The following is a 22,052-nucleotide window of genomic DNA, read 5'->3' as shown; positions in this document are numbered from 1 at the left end:
GCAGCGAGATCGTGGGGGTTCGAACTGGCGGCGCTCTGTACCAGAGTGCTCTGCCACACATCATACGCCAAACGGCCGGCCGAGAGAACGGTTAAAAAAAAGGACATTTATCATTTCTTCTCCAGCCAGCCAGCCAGCCAGCCAGCCCTTCTCATGGTTTTTACAAAGTACACAGCACAGCAGATTTTGCAATATTCTTACACACTAATTAAGCATTGGAAACCTACCTACTTCTTTGTTCATTGTAAACAATTGTACTTTCTGTAAAGTGGTTTGAATTAAAGAGAAAAGAAAAGTATGTTTTGTTTTGTTTTTTTTCTTCAAGATCTGTTCACATGTACTTAGCAAGAGTGAGTACACAGCGTTAAAAAATGGTACTTAGTGTAGTGAGGAAGGCGAAAAGCAAAGAGAGCATATGAAGGTAATATTGAAGTAGGCGCAGTTTTGAAGTGGTGAAAGGCAAAGGCATGAGTGCAAGCCTAATAAAAGGTAATAGGAGAGATGTCGAGCAGGCGGAGGACTTGGCTGGAGCAGGAAAAGGCAAAAGGGAAAGGCGAGTGCACGTCTCCCCGCCCCCCAAGCCAGGCCGAGAGAAGGCTTGAAAAAAAAAAGGACATTTATCATTTCTTCTTCAGCCAGCGCTTCTCATGGTTTTTACAAAGTACACAGCACAGCAGATTCTGCAATATTCTTACACACTAATTAAGCATTGGAAACCTACCTACTTCTTTGTTCATTGTAAACAATTGTACTTTCTGTAAAGTGGTTTGAATTAAAGAGAAAAGAAAAGTATGTTTTGTTTTGTTTTTTTTCTTCAAGATCTGTTCACATGTACTTAGCAAGAGTGAGTACACAGCGTTAAAAAATGGTACTTAGTGTAGTGAGGAAGGCGAAAAGCAAAGAGAGCATATGAAGGTAATATTGAAGTAGGCGCAGTTTTGAAGTGGTGAAAGGCAAAGGCATGAGTGCAAGCGTAATAAAAGGTAATAGGAGAGATGTCGAGCAGGCGGAGGACTTGGCTGGAGCAGGAAAAGGCAAAAGGGGAAACGCGAATGCGCATCCCCGCCCCCCAAGCCAGGGCCGTGGCAGCGAGATCGTGGGGGTTCGAACTGGCGGCGCTCTGTACCAGAGTGCTCTGCCACACATCACACGCCAACGGCCGGCCGAGAGAACGGTCAAAAAAAAGGACATTTATCATTTCTTCTCCAGCCAGCCAGCCAGCCAGCCAGCCAGCCCTTCTCATGGTTTTTACAAAGTACACAGCACAGCAGATTTTGCAATATTCTTACACACTAATTAAGCATTGGAAACCTACCTACTTCTTTGTTCATTGTAAACAATTGTACTTTCTGTAAAGTGGTTTGAATTAAAGAGAAAAGAAAAGTATGTTTTGTTTTGTTTTTTTTCTTCAAGATCTGTTCACATGTACTTAGCAAGAGTGAGTACACAGCGTTAAAAAATGGTACTTAGTGTAGTGAGGAAGGCGAAAAGCAAAGAGAGCATATGAAGGTAATATTGAAGTAGGCGCAGTTTTGAAGTGGTGAAAGGCAAAGGCATGAGTGCAAGCGTAATAAAAGGTAATAGGAGAGATGTCGAGCAGGCGGAGGACTTGGCTGGAGCAGGAAAAGGCAAAAGGGGAAACGCGAATGCGCATCCCCGCCCCCCAAGCCAGGGCCGTGGCAGCGAGATCGTGGGGGTTCGAACTGGCGGCGCTCTGTACCAGAGTGCTCTGCCACACATCATACGCCAACGGCCGGCCGAGAGAATGGTTAAAAAAAAGGACATTTATCATTTCTTCTCCAGCCAGCCAGCCAGCCAGCCAGCCAGCCCTTCTCATGGTTTTTACAAAGTACACAGCACAGCAGATTCTGCAATATTCTTACACACTAATTAAGCATTGGAAACCTACCTACTTCTTTGTTCATTGTAAACAATTGTACTTTCTGTAAAGTGGTTTGAATTAAAGAGAAAAGAAAAGTATGTTTTGTTTTGTTTTTTTTCTTCAAGATCTGTTCACATGTACTTAGCAAGAGTGAGTACACAGCGTTAAAAAATGGTACTTAGTGTAGTGAGGAAGGCGAAAAGCAAAGAGAGCATATGAAGGTAATATTGAAGTAGGCGCAGTTTTGAAGTGGTGAAAGGCAAAGGCATGAGTGCAAGCGTAATAAAAGGTAATAGGAGAGATGTCGAGCAGGCGGAGGACTTGGCTGGAGCAGGAAAAGGCAAAAGGGAAAGGCGAGTGCACGTCTCCCCGCCCCCCAAGCCAGGCCGAGAGAAGGCTTGAAAAAAAAAAGGACATTTATCATTTCTTCTTCAGCCAGCACTTCTCATGGTTTTTACAAAGTACACAGCACAGCAGATTCTGCAATATTCTTACACACTAATTAAGCATTGGAAACCTACCTACTTCTTTGTTCATTGTAAACAATTGTACTTTCTGTAAAGTGGTTTGAATTAAAGAGAAAAGAAAAGTATGTTTTGTTTTGTTTTTTTTCTTCAAGATCTGTTCACATGTACTTAGCAAGAGTGAGTACACAGCGTTAAAAAATGGTACTTAGTGTAGTGAGGAAGGCGAAAAGCAAAGAGAGCATATGAAGGTAATATTGAAGTAGGCGCAGTTTTGAAGTGGTGAAAGGCAAAGGCATGAGTGCAAGCGTAATAAAAGGTAATAGGAGAGATGTCGAGCAGGCGGAGGACTTGGCTGGAGCAGGAAAAGGCAAAAGGGGAAACGCGAATGCGCATCCCCGCCCCCCAAGCCAGGGCCGTGGCAGCGAGATCGTGGGGGTTCGAACTGGCGGCGCTCTGTACCAGAGTGCTCTGCCACACATCACACGCCAACGGCCGGCGGAGAGAACGGTCAAAAAAAAGGACATTTATCATTTCTTCTCCAGCCAGCCAGCCAGCCAGCCAGCCAGCCCTTCTCATGGTTTTTACAAAGTACACAGCACAGCAGATTTTGCAATATTCTTACACACTAATTAAGCATTGGAAACCTACCTACTTCTTTGTTCATTGTAAACAATTGTACTTTCTGTAAAGTGGTTTGAATTAAAGAGAAAAGAAAAGTATGTTTTGTTTTGTCTTTTTTTCTTCAAGATCTGTTCACATGTACTTAGCAAGAGTGAGTACACAGCGTTAAAAAATGGTACTTAGTGTAGTGAGGAAGGCGAAAAGCAAAGAGAGCATATGAAGGTAATATTGAAGTAGGCGCAGTTTTGAAGTGGTGAAAGGCAAAGGCATGAGTGCAAGCGTAATAAAAGGTAATAGGAGAGATGTCGAGCAGGCGGAGGACTTGGCTGGAGCAGGAAAAGGCAAAAGGGGAAAGGCGAATGCGCATCCCCGCCCCCCAAGCCAGGGCCGTGGCAGCGAGATCGTGGGGGTTCGAACTGGCGGCGCCCTGTACCAGAGTGCTCTGCCACACATCATACGCCAACGGCCGGCCGAGAGAATGGTTAAAAAAAAGGACATTTATCATTTCTTCTCCAGCCAGCCAGCCAGCCAGCCAGCCAGCCCTTCTCATGGTTTTTACAAAGTACACAGCACAGCAGATTTTGCAATATTCTTACACACTAATTAAGCATTGGAAACCTACCTACTTCTTTGTTCATTGTAAACAATTGTACTTTCTGTAAAGTGGTTTGAATTAAAGAGAAAAGAAAAGTATGTTTTGTTTTGTTTTTTTTCTTCAAGATCTGTTCACATGTACTTAGCAAGAGTGAGTACACAGCGTTAAAAAATGGTACTTAGTGTAGTGAGGAAGGCGAAAAGCAAAGAGAGCATATGAAGGTAATATTGAAGTAGGCGCAGTTTTGAAGTGGTGAAAGGCAAAGGCATGAGTGCAAGCCTAATAAAAGGTAATAGGAGAGATGTCGAGCAGGCGGAGGACTTGGCTGGAGCAGGAAAAGGCAAAAGGGAAAGGCGAGTGCACGTCTCCCCGCCCCCCAAGCCAGGCCGAGAGAAGGCTTGAAAAAAAAAAGGACATTTATCATTTCTTCTTCAGCCAGCACTTCTCATGGTTTTTACAAAGTACACAGCACAGCAGATTCTGCAATATTCTTACACACTAATTAAGCATTGGAAACCTACCTACTTCTTTGTTCATTGTAAACAATTGTACTTTCTGTAAAGTGGTTTGAATTAAAGAGAAAAGAAAAGTATGTTTTGTTTTGTTTTTTTTCTTCAAGATCTGTTCACATGTACTTAGCAAGAGTGAGTACACAGCGTTAAAAAATGGTACTTAGTGTAGTGAGGAAGGCGAAAAGCAAAGAGAGCATATGAAGGTAATATTGAAGTAGGCGCAGTTTTGAAGTGGTGAAAGGCAAAGGCATGAGTGCAAGCCTAATAAAAGGTAATAGGAGAGATGTTGAGCAGGCGGAGGACTTGGCTGGAGCAGGAAAAGGCAAAAGGGGAAACGCGAATGCGCATCCCCGCCCCCCAAGCCAGGGCCGTGGCAGCGAGATCGTGGGGGTTCGAGCTGGCGGCGCTCTGTACCAGAGTGCTCTGCCACACATCATACGCCAACGGCCGGCCGAGAGAATGGTTAAAAAAAAGGACATTTATCATTTCTTCTCCAGCCAGCCAGCCAGCCAGCCAGCCAGCCCTTCTCATGGTTTTTACAAAGTACACAGCACAGCAGATTTTGCAATATTCTTACACACTAATTAAGCATTGGAAACCTACCTACTTCTTTGTTCATTGTAAACAATTGTACTTTCTGTAAAGTGGTTTGAATTAAAGAGAAAAGAAAAGTATGTTTTGTTTTGTTTTTTTTCTTCAAGATCTGTTCACATGTACTTAGCAAGAGTGAGTACACAGCGTTAAAAAATGGTACTTAGTGTAGTGAGGAAGGCGAAAAGCAAAGAGAGCATATGAAGGTAATATTGAAGTAGGCGCAGTTTTGAAGTGGTGAAAGGCAAAGGCATGAGTGCAAGCCTAATAAAAGGTAATAGGAGAGATGTCGAGCAGGCGGAGGACTTGGCTGGAGCAGGAAAAGGCAAAAGGGAAAGGCGAGTGCACGTCTCCCCGCCCCCCAAGCCAGGCCAGAGAAGGCTTGAAAAAAAAAAGGACATTTATCATTTCTTCTTCAGCCAGCCCTTCTCATGGTTTTTACAAAGTACACAGCACAGCAGATTCTGCAATATTCTTACACACTAATTAAGCATTGGAAACCTACCTACTTCTTTGTTCATTGTAAACAATTGTACTTTCTGTAAAGTGGTTTGAATTAAAGAGAAAAGAAAAGTATGTTTTGTTTTGTTTTTTTTCTTCAAGATCTGTTCACATGTACTTAGCAAGAGTGAGTACACAGCGTTAAAAAATGGTACTTAGTGTAGTGAGGAAGGCGAAAAGCAAAGAGAGCATATGAAGGTAATATTGAAGTAGGCGCAGTTTTGAAGTGGTGAAAGGCAAAGGCATGAGTGCAAGCCTAATAAAAGGTAATAGGAGAGATGTCGAGCAGGCGGAGGACTTGGCTGGAGCAGGAAAAGGCAAAAGGGAAAGGCGAGTGCACGTCTCCCCGCCCCCCAAGCCAGGCCGAGAGAAGGCTTGAAAAAAAAAAGGACATTTATCATTTCTTCTTCAGCCAGCCCTTCTCATGGTTTTTACAAAGTACACAGCACAGCAGATTCTGCAATATTCTTACACACTAATTAAGCATTGGAAACCTACCTACTTCTTTGTTCATTGTAAACAATTGTACTTTCTGTAAAGTGGTTTGAATTAAAGAGAAAAGAAAAGTATGTTTTGTTTTGTTTTTTTTCTTCAAGATCTGTTCACATGTACTTAGCAAGAGTGAGTACACAGCGTTAAAAAATGGTACTTAGTGTAGTGAGGAAGGCGAAAAGCAAAGAGAGCATATGAAGGTAATATTGAAGTAGGCGCAGTTTTGAAGTGGTGAAAGGCAAAGGCATGAGTGCAAGCGTAATAAAAGGTAATAGGAGAGATGTCGAGCAGGCGGAGGACTTGGCTGGAGCAGGAAAAGGCAAAAGGGAAACGCGAATGCGCATCCCCGCCCCCCAAGCCAGGGCCTTGGCAGCGAGATCGTGGGGGTTCGAACTGGCGACGCTCTGTACCAGAGTGCTCTGCCACACATCATACGCCAAACGGCCGGCCGAGAGAACGGTTAAAAAAAAGGACATTTATCATTTCTTCTCCAGCCAGCCAGCCAGCCAGCCAGCCAGCCCTTCTCATGGTTTTTACAAAGTACACAGCACAGCAGATTCTGCAATATTCTTACACACTAATTAAGCATTGGAAACCTACCTACTTCTTTGTTCATTGTAAACAATTGTACTTTCTGTAAAGTGGTTTGAATTAAAGAGAAAAGAAAAGTATGTTTTGTTTTGTTTTTTTTCTTCAAGATCTGTTCACATGTACTTAGCAAGAGTGAGTACACAGCGTTAAAAAATGGTACTTAGTGTAGTGAGGAAGGCGAAAAGCAAAGAGAGCATATGAAGGTAATATTGAAGTAGGCGCAGTTTTGAAGTGGTGAAAGGCAAAGGCATGAGTGCAAGCGTAATAAAAGGTAATAGGAGAGATGTCGAGCAGGCGGAGGACTTGGCTGGAGCAGGAAAAGGCAAAAGGGAAAGGCGAGTGCACGTCTCCCCGCCCCCCAAGCCAGGCCGAGAGAAGGCTTGAAAAAAAAAAGGACATTTATCATTTCTTCTTCAGCCAGCACTTCTCATGGTTTTTACAAAGTACACAGCACAGCAGATTCTGCAATATTCTTACACACTAATTAAGCATTGGAAACCTACCTACTTCTTTGTTCATTGTAAACAATTGTACTTTCTGTAAAGTGGTTTGAATTAAAGAGAAAAGAAAAGTATGTTTTGTTTTGTTTTTTTTCTTCAAGATCTGTTCACATGTACTTAGCAAGAGTGAGTACACAGCGTTAAAAAATGGTACTTAGTGTAGTGAGGAAGGCGAAAAGCAAAGAGAGCATATGAAGGTAATATTGAAGTAGGCGCAGTTTTGAAGTGGTGAAAGGCAAAGGCATGAGTGCAAGCGTAATAAAAGGTAATAGGAGAGATGTCGAGCAGGCGGAGGACTTGGCTGGAGCAGGAAAAGGCAAAAGGGGAAACGCGAATGCGCATCCCCGCCCCCCAAGCCAGGGCCGTGGCAGCGAGATCGTGGGGGTTCGAACTGGCGGCGCTCTGTACCAGAGTGCTCTGCCACACATCACACGCCAACGGCCGGCGGAGAGAACGGTCAAAAAAAAGGACATTTATCATTTCTTCTCCAGCCAGCCAGCCAGCCAGCCAGCCAGCCCTTCTCATGGTTTTTACAAAGTACACAGCACAGCAGATTTTGCAATATTCTTACACACTAATTAAGCATTGGAAACCTACCTACTTCTTTGTTCATTGTAAACAATTGTACTTTCTGTAAAGTGGTTTGAATTAAAGAGAAAAGAAAAGTATGTTTTGTTTTGTCTTTTTTTCTTCAAGATCTGTTCACATGTACTTAGCAAGAGTGAGTACACAGCGTTAAAAAATGGTACTTAGTGTAGTGAGGAAGGCGAAAAGCAAAGAGAGCATATGAAGGTAATATTGAAGTAGGCGCAGTTTTGAAGTGGTGAAAGGCAAAGGCATGAGTGCAAGCGTAATAAAAGGTAATAGGAGAGATGTCGAGCAGGCGGAGGACTTGGCTGGAGCAGGAAAAGGCAAAAGGGGAAACGCGAATGCGCATCCCCGCCCCCCAAGCCAGGGCCGTGGCAGCGAGATCGTGGGGGTTCGAACTGGCGGCGCCCTGTACCAGAGTGCTCTGCCACACATCATACGCCAACGGCCGGCCGAGAGAATGGTTAAAAAAAAGGACATTTATCATTTCTTCTCCAGCCAGCCAGCCAGCCAGCCAGCCAGCCCTTCTCATGGTTTTTACAAAGTACACAGCACAGCAGATTTTGCAATATTCTTACACACTAATTAAGCATTGGAAACCTACCTACTTCTTTGTTCATTGTAAACAATTGTACTTTCTGTAAAGTGGTTTGAATTAAAGAGAAAAGAAAAGTATGTTTTGTTTTGTTTTTTTTCTTCAAGATCTGTTCACATGTACTTAGCAAGAGTGAGTACACAGCGTTAAAAAATGGTACTTAGTGTAGTGAGGAAGGCGAAAAGCAAAGAGAGCATATGAAGGTAATATTGAAGTAGGCGCAGTTTTGAAGTGGTGAAAGGCAAAGGCATGAGTGCAAGCCTAATAAAAGGTAATAGGAGAGATGTCGAGCAGGCGGAGGACTTGGCTGGAGCAGGAAAAGGCAAAAGGGAAAGGCGAGTGCACGTCTCCCCGCCCCCCAAGCCAGGCCGAGAGAAGGCTTGAAAAAAAAAAGGACATTTATCATTTCTTCTTCAGCCAGCACTTCTCATGGTTTTTACAAAGTACACAGCACAGCAGATTCTGCAATATTCTTACACACTAATTAAGCATTGGAAACCTACCTACTTCTTTGTTCATTGTAAACAATTGTACTTTCTGTAAAGTGGTTTGAATTAAAGAGAAAAGAAAAGTATGTTTTGTTTTGTTTTTTTTCTTCAAGATCTGTTCACATGTACTTAGCAAGAGTGAGTACACAGCGTTAAAAAATGGTACTTAGTGTAGTGAGGAAGGCGAAAAGCAAAGAGAGCATATGAAGGTAATATTGAAGTAGGCGCAGTTTTGAAGTGGTGAAAGGCAAAGGCATGAGTGCAAGCCTAATAAAAGGTAATAGGAGAGATGTTGAGCAGGCGGAGGACTTGGCTGGAGCAGGAAAAGGCAAAAGGGGAAACGCGAATGCGCATCCCCGCCCCCCAAGCCAGGGCGAGAGAAGGCTTGAAAAAAAAAAGGACATTTATCATTTCTTCTTCAGCCAGCCCTTCTCATGGTTTTTACAAAGTACACAGCACAGCAGATTCTGCAATATTCTTACACACTAATTAAGCATTGGAAACCTACCTACTTCTTTGTTCATTGTAAACAATTGTACTTTCTGTAAAGTGGTTTGAATTAAAGAGAAAAGAAAAGTATGTTTTGTTTTGTTTTTTTTCTTCAAGATCTGTTCACATGTACTTAGCAAGAGTGAGTACACAGCGTTAAAAAATGGTACTTAGTGTAGTGAGGAAGGCGAAAAGCAAAGAGAGCATATGAAGGTAATATTGAAGTAGGCGCAGTTTTGAAGTGGTGAAAGGCAAAGGCATGAGTGCAAGCCTAATAAAAGCTAATAGGAGAGATGTCGAGCAGGCGGAGGACTTGGCTGGAGCAGGAAAAGGCAAAAGGGGAAATGCGAATGCGCATCCCCGCCCCCCAAGCCAGGGCCGTGGCAGCGAGATCGTGGGGGTTCGAACTGGCGGCGCTCTGTACCAGAGTGCTCTGCCACACATCATAAGCCAACGGCCGGCCGAGAGAACGGTTAAAAAAAAGGACATTTATCATTTCTTCTCCAGCCAGCCAGCCAGCCAGCCAGCCAGCCCTTCTCATGGTTTTTACAAAGTACACAGCACAGCAGATTTTGCAATATTCTTACACACTAATTAAGCATTGGAAACCTACCTACTTCTTTGTTCATTGTAAACAATTGTACTTTCTGTAAAGTGGTTTGAATTAAAGAGAAAAGAAAAGTATGTTTTGTTTTGTTTTTTTTCTTCAAGATCTGTTCACATGTACTTAGCAAGAGTGAGTACACAGCGTTAAAAAATGGTACTTAGTGTAGTGAGGAAGGCGAAAAGCAAAGAGAGCATATGAAGGTAATATTGAAGTAGGCGCAGTTTTGAAGTGGTGAAAGGCAAAGGCATGAGTGCAAGCCTAATAAAAGGTAATAGGAGAGATGTCGAGCAGGCGGAGGACTTGGCTGGAGCAGGAAAAGGCAAAAGGGAAAGGCGAGTGCACGTCTCCCCGCCCCCCAAGCCAGGCCAGAGAAGGCTTGAAAAAAAAAAGGACATTTATCATTTCTTCTTCAGCCAGCCCTTCTCATGGTTTTTACAAAGTACACAGCACAGCAGATTCTGCAATATTCTTACACACTAATTAAGCATTGGAAACCTACCTACTTCTTTGTTCATTGTAAACAATTGTACTTTCTGTAAAGTGGTTTGAATTAAAGAGAAAAGAAAAGTATGTTTTGTTTTGTTTTTTTTCTTCAAGATCTGTTCACATGTACTTAGCAAGAGTGAGTACACAGCGTTAAAAAATGGTACTTAGTGTAGTGAGGAAGGCGAAAAGCAAAGAGAGCATATGAAGGTAATATTGAAGTAGGCGCAGTTTTGAAGTGGTGAAAGGCAAAGGCATGAGTGCAAGCCTAATAAAAGGTAATAGGAGAGATGTCGAGCAGGCGGAGGACTTGGCTGGAGCAGGAAAAGGCAAAAGGGAAAGGCGAGTGCACGTCTCCCCGCCCCCCAAGCCAGGCCGAGAGAAGGCTTGAAAAAAAAAAGGACATTTATCATTTCTTCTTCAGCCAGCCCTTCTCATGGTTTTTACAAAGTACACAGCACAGCAGATTCTGCAATATTCTTACACACTAATTAAGCATTGGAAACCTACCTACTTCTTTGTTCATTGTAAACAATTGTACTTTCTGTAAAGTGGTTTGAATTAAAGAGAAAAGAAAAGTATGTTTTGTTTTGTTTTTTTTCTTCAAGATCTGTTCACATGTACTTAGCAAGAGTGAGTACACAGCGTTAAAAAATGGTACTTAGTGTAGTGAGGAAGGCGAAAAGCAAAGAGAGCATATGAAGGTAATATTGAAGTAGGCGCAGTTTTGAAGTGGTGAAAGGCAAAGGCATGAGTGCAAGCGTAATAAAAGGTAATAGGAGAGATGTCGAGCAGGCGGAGGACTTGGCTGGAGCAGGAAAAGGCAAAAGGGGAAACGCGAATGCGCATCCCCGCCCCCCAAGCCAGGGCCGTGGCAGCGAGATCGTGGGGGTTCGAACTGGCGGCGCTCTGTACCAGAGTGCTCTGCCACACATCATACGCCAACGGCCGGCCGAGAGAACGGTTAAAAAAAAGGACATTTATCATTTCTTCTCCAGCCAGCCAGCCAGCCAGCCCTTCTCATGGTTTTTACAAAGTACACAGCACAGCAGATTCTGCAATATTCTTACACACTAATTAAGCATTGGAAACCTACCTACTTCTTTGTTCATTGTAAACAATTGTACTTTCTGTAAAGTGGTTTGAATTAAAGAGAAAAGAAAAGTATGTTTTGTTTTGTTTTTTTTCTTCAAGATCTGTTCACATGTACTTAGCAAGAGTGAGTACACAGCGTTAAAAAATGGTACTTAGTGTAGTGAGGAAGGCGAAAAGCAAAGAGAGCATATGAAGGTAATATTGAAGTAGGCGCAGTTTTGAAGTGGTGAAAGGCAAAGGCATGAGTGCAAGCCTAATAAAAGCTAATAGGAGAGATGTCGAGCAGGCGGAGGACTTGGCTGGAGCAGGAAAAGGCAAAAGGGAAAGGCGAGTGCACGTCTCCCCGCCCCCCAAGCCAGGCCGAGAGAAGGCTTGAAAAAAAAAGGACATTTATCATTTCTTCTTCAGCCAGCCCTTCTCATGGTTTTTACAAAGTACACAGCACAGCAGATTCTGCAATATTCTTACACACTAATTAAGCATTGGAAACCTACCTACTTCTTTGTTCATTGTAAACAATTGTACTTTCTGTAAAGTGGTTTGAATTAAAGAGAAAAGAAAAGTATGTTTTGTTTTGTTTTTTTTCTTCAAGATCTGTTCACATGTACTTAGCAAGAGTGAGTACACAGCGTTAAAAAATGGTACTTAGTGTAGTGAGGAAGGCGAAAAGCAAAGAGAGCATATGAAGGTAATATTGAAGTAGGCGCAGTTTTGAAGTGGTGAAAGGCAAAGGCATGAGTGCAAGCCTAATAAAAGCTAATAGGAGAGATGTCGAGCAGGCGGAGGACTTGGCTGGAGCAGGAAAAGGCAAAAGGGGAAATGCGAATGCGCATCCCCGCCCCCCAAGCCAGGGCCGTGGCAGCGAGATCGTGGGGGTTCGAACTGGCGGCGCTCTGTACCAGAGTGCTCTGCCACACATCATAAGCCAATGGCCGGCCGAGAGAACGGTTAAAAAAAAGGACATTTATCATTTCTTCTCCAGCCAGCCAGCCAGCCAGCCAGCCAGCCCTTCTCATGGTTTTTACAAAGTACACAGCACAGCAGATTTTGCAATATTCTTACACACTAATTAAGCATTGGAAACCTACCTACTTCTTTGTTCATTGTAAACAATTGTACTTTCTGTAAAGTGGTTTGAATTAAAGAGAAAAGAAAAGTATGTTTTGTTTTGTTTTTTTTCTTCAAGATCTGTTCACATGTACTTAGCAAGAGTGAGTACACAGCGTTAAAAAATGGTACTTAGTGTAGTGAGGAAGGCGAAAAGCAAAGAGAGCATATGAAGGTAATATTGAAGTAGGCGCAGTTTTGAAGTGGTGAAAGGCAAAGGCATGAGTGCAAGCCTAATAAAAGGTAATAGGAGAGATGTCGAGCAGGCGGAGGACTTGGCTGGAGCAGGAAAAGGCAAAAGGGAAAGGCGAGTGCATGTCTCCCCGCCCCCCAAGCCAGGCCGAGAGAAGGCTTGAAAAAAAAAGGACATTTATCATTTCTTCTTCAGCCAGCCCTTCTCATGGTTTTTACAAAGTACACAGCACAGCAGATTCTGCAATATTCTTACACACTAATTAAGCATTGGAAACCTACCTACTTCTTTGTTCATTGTAAACAATTGTACTTTCTGTAAAGTGGTTTGAATTAAAGAGAAAAGAAAAGTATGTTTTGTTTTGTTTTTTTTCTTCAAGATCTGTTCACATGTACTTAGCAAGAGTGAGTACACAGCGTTAAAAAATGGTACTTAGTGTAGTGAGGAAGGCGAAAAGCAAAGAGAGCATATGAAGGTAATATTGAAGTAGGCGCAGTTTTGAAGTGGTGAAAGGCAAAGGCATGAGTGCAAGCGTAATAAAAGGTAATAGGAGAGATGTCGAGCAGGCGGAGGACTTGGCTGGAGCAGGAAAAGGCAAAAGGGAAAGGCGAGTGCACGTCTCCCCGCCCCCCAAGCCAGGCCGAGAGAAGGCTTGAAAAAAAAAAGGACATTTATCATTTCTTCTTCAGCCAGCACTTCTCATGGTTTTTACAAAGTACACAGCACAGCAGATTCTGCAATATTCTTACACACTAATTAAGCATTGGAAACCTACCTACTTCTTTGTTCATTGTAAACAATTGTACTTTCTGTAAAGTGGTTTGAATTAAAGAGAAAAGAAAAGTATGTTTTGTTTTGTTTTTTTTCTTCAAGATCTGTTCACATGTACTTAGCAAGAGTGAGTACACAGCGTTAAAAAATGGTACTTAGTGTAGTGAGGAAGGCGAAAAGCAAAGAGAGCATATGAAGGTAATATTGAAGTAGGCGCAGTTTTGAAGTGGTGAAAGGCAAAGGCATGAGTGCAAGCCTAATAAAAGGTAATAGGAGAGATGTCGAGCAGGCGGAGGACTTGGCTGGAGCAGGAAAAGGCAAAAGGGGAAACGCGAATGCGCATCCCCGCCCCCCAAGCCAGGGCCGTGGCAGCGAGATCGTGGGGGTTCGAGCTGGCGGCGCTCTGTACCAGAGTGCTCTGCCACACATCATACGCCAACGGCCGGCCGAGAGAACGGTTAAAAAAAAGGACATTTATCATTTCTTCTCCAGCCAGCCAGCCAGCCAGCCAGCCAGCCCTTCTCATGGTTTTTACAAAGTACACAGCACAGCAGATTTTGCAATATTCTTACACACTAATTAAGCATTGGAAACCTACCTACTTCTTTGTTCATTGTAAACAATTGTACTTTCTGTAAAGTGGTTTGAATTAAAGAGAAAAGAAAAGTATGTTTTGTTTTGTTTTTTTTCTTCAAGATCTGTTCACATGTACTTAGCAAGAGTGAGTACACAGCGTTAAAAAATGGTACTTAGTGTAGTGAGGAAGGCGAAAAGCAAAGAGAGCATATGAAGGTAATATTGAAGTAGGCGCAGTTTTGAAGTGGTGAAAGGCAAAGGCATGAGTGCAAGCGTAATAAAAGGTAATAGGAGAGATGTCGAGCAGGCGGAGGACTTGGCTGGAGCAGGAAAAGGCAAAAGGGGAAACGCGAATGCGCATCCCCGCCCCCCAAGCCAGGGCCGTGGCAGCGAGATCGTGGGGGTTCGAACTGGCGGCGCTCTGTACCAGAGTGCTCTGCCACACATCATACGCCAACGGCCGGCCGAGAGAACGGTTAAAAAAAAGGACATTTATCATTTCTTCTCCAGCCAGCCAGCCAGCCAGCCAGCCCTTCTCATGGTTTTTACAAAGTACACAGCACAGCAGATTTTGCAATATTCTTACACACTAATTAAGCATTGGAAACCTACCTACTTCTTTGTTCATTGTAAACAATTGTACTTTCTGTAAAGTGGTTTGAATTAAAGAGAAAAGAAAAGTATGTTTTGTTTTGTTTTTTTTCTTCAAGATCTGTTCACATGTACTTAGCAAGAGTGAGTACACAGCGTTAAAAAATGGTACTTAGTGTAGTGAGGAAGGCGAAAAGCAAAGAGAGCATATGAAGGTAATATTGAAGTAGGCGCAGTTTTGAAGTGGTGAAAGGCAAAGGCATGAGTGCAAGCGTAATAAAAGGTAATAGGAGAGATGTCGAGCAGGCGGAGGACTTGGCTGGAGCAGGAAAAGGCAAAAGGGGAAACGCGAATGCGCATCCCCGCCCCCCAAGCCAGGGCCGTGGCAGCGAGATCGTGGGGGTTCGAACTGGCGGCGCTCTGTACCAGAGTGCTCTGCCACACATCACACGCCAACGGCCGGCCGAGAGAACGGTTAAAAAAAAGGACATTTATCATTTCTTCTCCAGCCAGCCAGCCAGCCAGCCAGCCAGCCCTTCTCATGGTTTTTACAAAGTACACAGCACAGCAGATTTTGCAATATTCTTACACACTAATTAAGCATTGGAAACCTACCTACTTCTTTGTTCATTGTAAACAATTGTACTTTCTGTAAAGTGGTTTGAATTAAAGAGAAAAGAAAAGTATGTTTTGTTTTGTTTTTTTTCTTCAAGATCTGTTCACATGTACTTAGCAAGAGTGAGTACACAGCGTTAAAAAATGGTACTTAGTGTAGTGAGGAAGGCGAAAAGCAAAGAGAGCATATGAAGGTAATATTGAAGTAGGCGCAGTTTTGAAGTGGTGAAAGGCAAAGGCATGAGTGCAAGCGTAATAAAAGGTAATAGGAGAGATGTCGAGCAGGCGGAGGACTTGGCTGGAGCAGGAAAAGGCAAAAGGGGAAACGCGAATGCGCATCCCCGCCCCCCAAGCCAGGGCCGTGGCAGCGAGATCGTGGGGGTTCGAACTGGCGGCGCTCTGTACCAGAGTGCTCTGCCACACATCACACGCCAACGGCCGGCCGAGAGAACGGTTAAAAAAAAGGACATTTATCATTTCTTCTCCAGCCAGCCAGCCAGCCAGCCCTTCTCATGGTTTTTACAAAGTACACAGCACAGCAGATTTTGCAATATTCTTACACACTAATTAAGCATTGGAAACCTACCTACTTCTTTGTTCATTGTAAACAATTGTACTTTCTGTAAAGTGGTTTGAATTAAAGAGAAAAGAAAAGTATGTTTTGTTTTGTTTTTTTTCTTCAAGATCTGTTCACATGTACTTAGCAAGAGTGAGTACACAGCGTTAAAAAATGGTACTTAGTGTAGTGAGGAAGGCGAAAAGCAAAGAGAGCATATGAAGGTAATATTGAAGTAGGCGCAGTTTTGAAGTGGTGAAAGGCAAAGGCATGAGTGCAAGCCTAATAAAAGGTAATAGGAGAGATGTCGAGCAGGCGGAGGACTTGGCTGGAGCAGGAAAAGGCAAAAGGGAAAGGCGAGTGCACGTCTCCCCGCCCCCCAAGCCAGGCCGAGAGAAGGCTTGAAAAAAAAAGGACATTTATCATTTCTTCTTCAGCCAGCCCTTCTCATGGTTTTTACAAAGTACACAGCACAGCAGATTCTGCAATATTCTTACACACTAATTAAGCATTGGAAACCTACCTACTTCTTTGTTCATTGTAAACAATTGTACTTTCTGTAAAGTGGTTTGAATTAAAGAGAAAAGAAAAGTATGTTTTGTTTTGTTTTTTTTCTTCAAGATCTGTTCACATGTACTTAGCAAGAGTGAGTACACAGCGTTAAAAAATGGTACTTAGTGTAGTGAGGAAGGCGAAAAGCAAAGAGAGCATATGAAGGTAATATTGAAGTAGGCGCAGTTTTGAAGTGGTGAAAGGCAAAGGCATGAGTGCAAGCGTAATAAAAGGTAATAGGAGAGATGTCGAGCAGGCGGAGGACTTGGCTGGAGCAGGAAAAGGCAAAAGGGGAAACGCGAATGCGCATCCCCGCCCCCCAAGCCAGGGCCGTGGCAGCGAGATCGTGGGGGTTCGAACTGGCGGCGCTCTGTACCAGAGTGCTCTGCCACACATCACACGCCAACGGCCGGCCGAGAGAACGGTTAAAAAAAAGGACATTTATCATTTCTTCTCCAGCCAGCCAGCCAGCCAGCCAGCCAGCCAGCCCTTCTCATGGTTTTTACAAAGTACACAGCACAGCAGATTTTGCAATATTCTTACACACTAATTAAGCATTGGAAACCTACCTACTTCTTTGTTCATTGTAAACAATTGTACTTTCTGTAAAGTGGTTTGAATTAAAGAGAAAAGAAAAGTATGTTTTGTTTTGTTTTTTTTCTTCAAGATCTGTTCACATGTACTTAGCAAGAGTGAGTACACAGCGTTAAAAAATGGTACTTAGTGTAGTGAGGAAGGCGAAAAGCAAAGAGAGCATATGAAGGTAATATTGAAGTAGGCGCAGTTTTGAAGTGGTGAAAGGCAAAGGCATGAGTGCAAGCCTAATAAAAGGTAATAGGAGAGATGTCGAGCAGGCGGAGGACTTGGCTGGAGCAGGAAAAGGCAAAAGGGAAAGGCGAGTGCACGTCTCCCCGCCCCCCAAGCCAGGCCGAGAGAAGGCTTGAAAAAAAAAAGGACATTTATCATTTCTTCTTCAGCCAGCCCTTCTCATGGTTTTTACAAAGTACACAGCACAGCAGATTCTGCAATATTCTTACACACTAATTAAGCATTGGAAACCTACCTACTTCTTTGTTCATTGTAAACAATTGTACTTTCTGTAAAGTGGTTTGAATTAAAGAGAAAAGAAAAGTATGTTTTGTTTTGTTTTTTTTCTTCAAGATCTGTTCACATGTACTTAGCAAGAGTGAGTACACAGCGTTAAAAAATGGTACTTAGTGTAGTGAGGAAGGCGAAAAGCAAAGAGAGCATATGAAGGTAATATTGAAGTAGGCGCAGTTTTGAAGTGGTGAAAGGCAAAGGCATGAGTGCAAGCGTAATAAAAGGTAATAGGAGAGATGTCGAGCAGGCGGAGGACTTGGCTGGAGCAGGAAAAGGCAAAAGGGAAAGGCGAGTGCACGTCTCCCCGCCCCCCAAGCCAGGCCGAGAGAAGGCTTGAAAAAAAAAAGGACATTTATCATTTCTTCTTCAGCCAGCCCTTCTCATGGTTTTTACAAAGTACACAGCACAGCAGATTCTGCAATATTCTTACACACTAATTAAGCATTGGAAACCTACCTACTTCTTTGTTCATTGTAAACAATTGTACTTTCTGTAAAGTGGTTTGAATTAAAGAGAAAAGAAAAGTATGTTTTGTTTTGTTTTTTTTCTTCAAGATCTGTTCACATGTACTTAGCAAGAGTGAGTACACAGCGTTAAAAAATGGTACTTAGTGTAGTGAGGAAGGCGAAAAGCAAAGAGAGCATATGAAGGTAATATTGAAGTAGGCGCAGTTTTGAAGTGGTGAAAGGCAAAGGCATGAGTGCAAGCCTAATAAAAGGTAATAGGAGAGATGTCGAGCAGGCGGAGGACTTGGCTGGAGCAGGAAAAGGCAAAAGGGGAAACGCGAATGCGCATCCCCGCCCCCCAAGCCAGGGCCGTGGCAGCGAGATCGTGGGGGTTCGAACTGGCGGCGCTCTGTACCAGAGTGCTCTGCCACACATCATACGCCAACGGCCGGCCGAGAGAATGGTTAAAAAAAAGGACATTTATCATTTCTTCTCCAGCCAGCCAGCCAGCCAGCCAGCCCTTCTCATGGTTTTTACAAAGTACACAGCACAGCAGATTTTGCAATATTCTTACACACTAATTAAGCATTGGAAACCTACCTACTTCTTTGTTCATTGTAAACAATTGTACTTTCTGTAAAGTGGTTTGAATTAAAGAGAAAAGAAAAGTATGTTTTGTTTTGTTTTTTTTCTTCAAGATCTGTTCACATGTACTTAGCAAGAGTGAGTACACAGCGTTAAAAAATGGTACTTAGTGTAGTGAGGAAGGCGAAAAGCAAAGAGAGCATATGAAGGTAATATTGAAGTAGGCGCAGTTTTGAAGTGGTGAAAGGCAAAGGCATGAGTGCAAGCCTAATAAAAGGTAATAGGAGAGATGTCGAGCAGGCGGAGGACTTGGCTGGAGCAGGAAAAGGCAAAAGGGAAAGGCGAGTGCACGTCTCCCCGCCCCCCAAGCCAGGCCGAGAGAAGGCTTGAAAAAAAAAAGGACATTTATCATTTCTTCTTCAGCCAGCCCTTCTCATGGTTTTTACAAAGTACACAGCACAGCAGATTCTGCAATATTCTTACACACTAATTAAGCATTGGAAACCTACCTACTTCTTTGTTCATTGTAAACAATTGTACTTTCTGTAAAGTGGTTTGAATTAAAGAGAAAAGAAAAGTATGTTTTGTTTTGTTTTTTTTCTTCAAGATCTGTTCACATGTACTTAGCAAGAGTGAGTACACAGCGTTAAAAAATGGTACTTAGTGTAGTGAGGAAGGCGAAAAGCAAAGAGAGCATATGAAGGTAATATTGAAGTAGGCGCAGTTTTGAAGTGGTGAAAGGCAAAGGCATGAGTGCAAGCGTAATAAAAGGTAATAGGAGAGATGTCGAGCAGGCGGAGGACTTGGCTGGAGCAGGAAAAGGCAAAAGGGAAAGGCGAGTGCACGTCTCCCCGCCCCCCAAGCCAGGCCGAGAGAAGGCTTGAAAAAAAAAAGGACATTTATCATTTCTTCTTCAGCCAGCCCTTCTCATGGTTTTTACAAAGTACACAGCACAGCAGATTCTGCAATATTCTTACACACTAATTAAGCATTGGAAACCTACCTACTTCTTTGTTCATTGTAAACAATTGTACTTTCTGTAAAGTGGTTTGAATTAAAGAGAAAAGAAAAGTATGTTTTGTTTTGTTTTTTTTCTTCAAGATCTGTTCACATGTACTTAGCAAGAGTGAGTACACAGCGTTAAAAAATGGTACTTAGTGTAGTGAGGAAGGCGAAAAGCAAAGAGAGCATATGAAGGTAATATTGAAGTAGGCGCAGTTTTGAAGTGGTGAAAGGCAAAGGCATGAGTGCAAGCGTAATAAAAGGTAATAGGAGAGATGTCGAGCAGGCGGAGGACTTGGCTGGAGCAGGAAAAGGCAAAAGGGAAACGCGAATGCGCATCCCCGCCCCCCAAGCCAGGGCCTTGGCAGCGAGATCGTGGGGGTTCGAACTGGCGACGCTCTGTACCAGAGTGCTCTGCCACACATCATACGCCAAACGGCCGGCCGAGAGAACGGTTAAAAAAAAGGACATTTATCATTTCTTCTCCAGCCAGCCAGCCAGCCAGCCAGCCAGCCCTTCTCATGGTTTTTACAAAGTACACAGCACAGCAGATTCTGCAATATTCTTACACACTAATTAAGCATTGGAAACCTACCTACTTCTTTGTTCATTGTAAACAATTGTACTTTCTGTAAAGTGGTTTGAATTAAAGAGAAAAGAAAAGTATGTTTTGTTTTGTTTTTTTTCTTCAAGATCTGTTCACATGTACTTAGCAAGAGTGAGTACACAGCGTTAAAAAATGGTACTTAGTGTAGTGAGGAAGGCGAAAAGCAAAGAGAGCATATGAAGGTAATATTGAAGTAGGCGCAGTTTTGAAGTGGTGAAAGGCAAAGGCATGAGTGCAAGCGTAATAAAAGGTAATAGGAGAGATGTCGAGCAGGCGGAGGACTTGGCTGGAGCAGGAAAAGGCAAAAGGGGAAACGCGAATGCGCATCCCCGCCCCCCAAGCCAGGGCCGTGGCAGCGAGATCGTGGGGGTTCGAACTGGCGGCGCTCTGTACCAGAGTGCTCTGCCACACATCATACGCCAACGGCCGGCCGAGAGAACGGTTAAAAAAAAGGACATTTATCATTTCTTCTCCAGCCAGCCAGCCAGCCAGCCAGCCCTTCTCATGGTTTTTACAAAGTACACAGCACAGCAGATTTTGCAATATTCTTACACACTAATTAAGCATTGGAAACCTACCTACTTCTTTGTTCATTGTAAACAATTGTACTTTCTGTAAAGTGGTTTGAATTAAAGAGAAAAGAAAAGTATGTTTTGTTTTGTTTTTTTTCTTCAAGATCTGTTCACATGTACTTAGCAAGAGTGAGTACACAGCGTTAAAAAATGGTACTTAGTGTAGTGAGGAAGGCGAAAAGCAAAGAGAGCATATGAAGGTAATATTGAAGTAGGCGCAGTTTTGAAGTGGTGAAAGGCAAAGGCATGAGTGCAAGCGTAATAAAAGGTAATAGGAGAGATGTCGAGCAGGCGGAGGACTTGGCTGGAGCAGGAAAAGGCAAAAGGGAAAGGCGAGTGCACGTCTCCCCGCCCCCCAAGCCAGGCCGAGAGAAGGCTTGAAAAAAAAAAGGACATTTATCATTTCTTCTTCAGCCAGCCCTTCTCATGGTTTTTACAAAGTACACAGCACAGCAGATTCTGCAATATTCTTACACACTAATTAAGCATTGGAAACCTACCTACTTCTTTGTTCATTGTAAACAATTGTACTTTCTGTAAAGTGGTTTGAATTAAAGAGAAAAGAAAAGTATGTTTTGTTTTGTTTTTTTTCTTCAAGATCTGTTCACATGTACTTAGCAAGAGTGAGTACACAGCGTTAAAAAATGGTACTTAGTGTAGTGAGGAAGGCGAAAAGCAAAGAGAGCATATGAAGGTAATATTGAAGTAGGCGCAGTTTTGAAGTGGTGAAAGGCAAAGGCATGAGTGCAAGCGTAATAAAAGGTAATAGGAGAGATGTCGAGCAGGCGGAGGACTTGGCTGGAGCAGGAAAAGGCAAAAGGGGAAACGCGAATGCGCATCCCCGCCCCCCAAGCCAGGGCCGTGGCAGCGAGATCGTGGGGGTTCGAACTGGCGGCGCTCTGTACCAGAGTGCTCTGCCACACATCATACGCCAACGGCCGGCCGAGAGAACGGTTAAAAAAAAGGACATTTATCATTTCTTCTCCAGCCAGCCAGCCAGCCAGCCAGCCAGCCAGCCCGCCCTTCTCATGGTTTTTACAAAGTACACAGCACAGCAGATTTTGCAATATTCTTACACACTAATTAAGCATTGGAAACCTACCTACTTCTTTGTTCATTGTAAACAATTGTACTTTCTGTAAAGTGGTTTGAATTAAAGAGAAAAGAAAAGTATGTTTTGTTTTGTTTTTTTTCTTCAAGATCTGTTCACATGTACTTAGCAAGAGTGAGTACACAGCGTTAAAAAATGGTACTTAGTGTAGTGAGGAAGGCGAAAAGCAAAGAGAGCATATGAAGGTAATATTGAAGTAGGCGCAGTTTTGAAGTGGTGAAAGGCAAAGGCATGAGTGCAAGCCTAATAAAAGGTAATAGGAGAGATGTCGAGCAGGCGGAGGACTTGGCTGGAGCAGGAAAAGGCAAAAGGGAAAGGCGAGTGCACGTCTCCCCGCCCCCCAAGCCAGGCCGAGAGAAGGCTTGAAAAAAAAAAGGACATTTATCATTTCTTCTTCAGCCAGCCCTTCTCATGGTTTTTACAAAGTACACAGCACAGCAGATTCTGCAATATTCTTACACACTAATTAAGCATTGGAAACCTACCTACTTCTTTGTTCATTGTAAACAATTGTACTTTCTGTAAAGTGGTTTGAATTAAAGAGAAAAGAAAAGTATGTTTTGTTTTGTT

This window comes from Mchenga conophoros, linkage group LG19 (genome assembly GCF_057382185.1).
Source record: "Mchenga conophoros isolate Kocher_MC1m ecotype Shallow Benthic linkage group LG19, M_conophoros_male_GT1.1, whole genome shotgun sequence".
In the NCBI taxonomy this organism is placed as follows: domain Eukaryota; kingdom Metazoa; phylum Chordata; class Actinopteri; order Cichliformes; family Cichlidae; genus Mchenga; species Mchenga conophoros.
Note: the sequence above shows the minus strand (reverse complement) of the source record.